Source organism: Fundulus heteroclitus, chromosome 11 (assembly GCF_011125445.2).
Source record: "Fundulus heteroclitus isolate FHET01 chromosome 11, MU-UCD_Fhet_4.1, whole genome shotgun sequence".
Classification (NCBI taxonomy): Eukaryota; Metazoa; Chordata; class Actinopteri; order Cyprinodontiformes; family Fundulidae; genus Fundulus; species Fundulus heteroclitus.
Window position 1 is genome coordinate 8,877,615 of NC_046371.1, and position 5,001 is coordinate 8,882,615.

Here is a 5,001-nt window from a genome sequence, read left to right on the forward strand (position 1 = left end):
GTAAGTAGAATTAGAAATCTTTAAAGAAGGCATATGGACAATATTAAACCATAAGATGCCGTTGCTGCTGAAAACCGCAAGAGAAAATAGTTGAAAAAGTCAATGCATGCGCGATATGAAAGTTATGTGATGGAGAATTAAAGCTGTTTTCTCATACTTCACTGTTCAACACAAAATTGGGAGTGTGTGTGTGTGTGTGAGGGGGGGGGGGGTACGGTGGCCGACAGGTGCAAACGCCCTGCAACTTCAGAAAACACGTGCAAATAGGCAAAAGACGAGCAAATTAAGAAACCAACTTCGTCAATTTGACAACACCTGTGCGGCATTCAGCAAACGCGCTGCATATACATAAATGCGATTCAAAAAGAAAACCAACTTCATCAATTTGACAACACCTGTGCGGCATTCAGCAAACGCGCTGCATAATCACACAACACAACCAAATACAAAACGCGCTGCGTAAATAATCCACAACGGAAGTGCTCCAGGCCTTTAGGGGGAGCACTAAGTGTTAAACTGAATACTAACCTTGTCCGTACTCGCGTTCTCGTCAAGCCCGGTCTTGGCAAGAACACAGGAAGATTACACTTGACGAGAACGCGAGCACGCAGCACGTATTGTGTATTGGAACAGAAGTATACTCGTGTACCCGTGACATCATTACACCCACGGCTCTTCAGTATTTCTTTAACATTCAAAACTATTTATACACTACACCATTATATCTTATTGAAAACGTTTTTTTTAATTAATTTCTAAAAAGTCTAAAAAATATCCAAAATTGCAGAACTGTGGGTATAAAACCAGCAATAGCGGGAATTTATTTGTTGGAAGTTGTAATTGTTGTAGTTGTAGAGGCGATTGAATATTTTCTTTAAAAAAAATCAGCACTTTGTAGAAACAAAATTAGCTATACGAGCAATATTGCTGTTGCTTCGGTCGTTGGTCAGCTTTACCAGCAGGCTGAAGAGGAGGTGGCGCAATTAAGGAGGCAAATCCGAGCAAGGAGAAGATTGATGCGGCAGAGGAGGCTCAGAAGGCAGGCTTTGCTCACCCATCTATTGCCAACTGGTAGGCATTTTACGATTGACAGCCTATTTCCTACTTTTATCTTTAAAAAACATTGAGGATGGTATTAAAAATGTGATCAGGTTGAAATTGTGACTGTTTTTCTATAAATAATTAAAATGAAGACCCAATTTTAACATTAGAAGCAGTATGACAGTAGAGTTAAGCTACTTTATTGCACCTACTGACCTTCACAGCATTGATCATTAAGAGTAAAAAAACATATTTTTATGTCTGCCCACCTTTACAGTGATTAATCTATAAATTATGTGCAGTTAGTTTAGCCCATTTTTTCAGTGAAATTGTAAAAATACCAGAGAAGGGAAGCCATTTGCTACATTTACTATATATTTTACCTTCTCTTTCTTGAGAACTATAATAATCTGCATGTTAAGCAGGTATAGTTTTATGCTGTGAAAAGGTGACAACTGAAAAAAACAATTATGGTAACATTTGGCATTTTTTATTTACAGGAAGAAACAGAAACAAAATATGTGAGGATAAACACTTCTTTGCCGATCCTCCAAATATTTTTTAATGAAGGGGACCTGAAACCATCCTTCTAGCTAAACAGGGCCACCATCATCCTCCTCCTTCAGCTGCTGCCCACCCAGCAGGTCCATGGATGGCCACAGGAGATATAGAGGTGCTGGTGACCCTCTGCTGGCTGGCCTGTGGAGCATCCTATAGGGAAACAGCTTGCCAGTAAGATCTCTTACCTTATTGTCCTTAAATAGAGCCAACAATGACACACAATTGATACATAGATTCTATTAATTGGACAGAAGATTAAGACATATCAGCATATTACCTAAATTACAAGTTAACTTTATATTTGGTACAGGTCAAGGGGAGGCACGCTACAACAGACACCACACCAAGGTGAGAAAATCGTTGAGCGCGCCTTTGGTGATCTGAAGACACGGTGGCGTTCCATCTTCTTTAGGGCGCTGGAGGTCCGCCTGACGTTTGGCCCAAAAGTAATCGCCGCCTGCTGCATCCTCCACAGTATTAGTATAGAGGCAGGGGACCAGCTAGACGTGGAGGACGAGACGGTTGACCCAGAAGAGGATGACCATCCGGCGGCTGAAGACAGGGAGCGGCTCCAGCTGGCTGCATGTTTAAGTTGACATGACTACACCTGACCTAATGTAGATCAGTTGGAGTCACGTACACATGCTGCTTCATTTAATTTTTTCACTACCTGTAAAAATACATTAATCAGTAAATTAATTTCCATTCCCACTATTTTTAATTGTAAGTTTATAGGCGTTGTCTATTTGTGTAAGATCTTAATGAGTTATTTCTTTGTTTTAAACCATGTTAGTAACTGTTAGGGGGAGTGTTGGCCTAGTGGTTAGAGCAGCGCGCTTGCACTCAGGAAGACGTTTCGTTTGCTATCGCGGAAGCTTTCTGAATTCAGACTCGGACTCAGATTTTTTGAATGGGGATGGTAGGTCTCTGGAGGGCTGGTGGTTGGAGACGTGTGGAGGGTTGGCGGCAGGGAGGGGGCCAGTGTGGGGGAGTCAAACTGGGTGAAGAATGTGTTCAACTCATCTCCAAACTTGGTGTCACCGTCTGCAGCCCTGCTGGTCCTCTGCCCGAAGCTGGAGATGTTCTTCAGACCTTTCCACACATCTCTGACGTTGTTCTGCGCCAGCTGCTCCTCCATCTTCTTCCCATAATCCTTTTTTTTCTGCCCTGATCTTCCACTGGAGCTCCCGCTGAACTCTACGCTGCTCCTTTCTGTCTCCTGAGAGGAAAGCCCTCTTCTTCTGGTTTCAGGAGAACTTTCAGCTCAGGGGTCACCCAGGATAGGTTGTTTGAAAAGCATTGTAGCCGTCGTGTATAGCACAATGCTCTCCACATAGAAGTTCATGTAGCCAGTGATGCATTCAGTCAGGCTGTTGATGTCATCACCATGAGAGCTTTGGAACATGCTCCAGTCTGTGGTTCTGAAACAGTCCCTCAGTCTCTCACTGGCCTCATCTGACCATACCTTCACTGACTTCTTCTGTACTATTGTTCTCCTCACCAGTGGAATGTAATGGGGGAGCAGGTAGACGAGGTTGTGATCCGAGCGTCCGAGTGGGGGCAGGGGGCGGAGGTGTAAGCGTCCTTAACATTAGCATAAAAAAGGTCCAGCGTTTTATTGTCCCTCGTTGTACACGTGACGTACTGGGTGAGCGTGGGGAGGATAGAACAGAGGGAGCCATGGTTGAAATCCCCTGTGATGAGCAGGAGAGAGCGGGGGTGCTGTGTTTGCAGATTGTTTACTGCAGTGTGGATCCGCTCACATGTGGCGGCGGCGTCCGTGGAGGGATATGAACACAGAGCACGATCACGTGGCCGAACTCTCTCGGCAAGTAATAAAGTCTTAAACTCACTGCGAGAATTTCGACATCCGAGCAGCATATCTGCTGCTTCACGTGAACATGCGGCGCGTTACACCATCTCTCATTCACAAACACCGCCAGTCCCCCTCCTCTCTTTTTTTCCGCTCTAATAGCTTTTTGTAATTTCTTCACAATAAAATCAGTATTTCACCCTCTCATCCAAATTGCCCCATCATCTGCAAAAAGAGAACGCCCAAACCCATTTTCTATATCTTTAAAAACATCATTAATCATTATAGAAAAAAGTAACAAACTTATTATGCTTCCTTGAGGTGTTCCATTCTCATTAAGATATTTTGAAGAATAACTCCTGACTATTCTAGCCTGTATTTTCCTTTCACTTTTTAACCACCTATATATTCTACCTTTAATATCCATATTCACCAGTTTGATCATCAAGCCTTCCCTCCACATCATATCATACACTTTCTCAATATCAAAGAATACAGCCACTACCCTTTCTCTATTTATTTTTGCTTTTCTAATTTTATGTTCTAGACACAAAGATGAATCCATGGTATTCCTTCCTTTTCTGAAGCCACTTTGCCATCTAGACATATATTGATTCCTTTCCAAATAATATATCAGTCTGTCATTGATAATTTTCTCCATTATTTTGCAAATATCTGAAGTTATTTGGGGGCGGAGGTGTAAGTAATAGGCCTATAATTTCCTGGGTTTGCGCTATCTTTTCCTATTTTACGTATTGGTAAAATCACAGCTTCTGTCCAACCCTTTGGCAGCTATCCCTCCTCCCAAACTGTATTATATAATTTCAACAACATCTCATTTGATTGGTCACTAAGTTGACTTTTCAATATATAACATATTTTATCTTTTCCTGGAGCTGTCCTCTTTGTTTTCCTTAAGGCACGATTTAGCTATGCTTTTGTAAATGGTACATTGATTAATTTATTGTTCTCTTCATCTTGACTTAATATCTCTACATTCTCTGCTATTGTCTCCTCTCTTCTTCTTCTCCTTTCTTCACTCAAATTTTCTGATCCATGAACTCTAACAAAAGTCAGAGCTAACATTTATGTTTTATCATCATCCTTCTTTGCAGTAATTTCATTACCTATTAAAACTGGATAACAAAACTCTCTTTTGCCGTCAAGTGGGTGCCTTGAGGTCAATGATCTTGTGTTGGAGTACTTTATGGCTCTTCTCCAGCTGAAACAATTGTTGATTTAACTGAGTCAGCCTGGTATCATGGGTTCTGCTAGCAGCCTCCATAGTAGAATACTGATTTTCATGCTTGGTCAGAGTGGCTTGCATTGTTTGCTGAGAAGTTGCCAAGTTGTTGGATCGGTTCCCTATTTTCTCACTAATTTCAGATCTGGCTGCAAGGATGGCAGATGTTTCAGTGCTTGCCATTGCCTGTGGAGTCGGTTCTGAAACTTCATCTGTACCCTCAAGGCTAGCACTAGCATTAGCATCTGGTTTCATCTGGGAGCTGTCTTGGGGTTAATCTGCTGTTTTTGTTCACTCCTGGTAGCCATAAGTGAAGAGACAAGAAATTCCCGACCCTCCATCT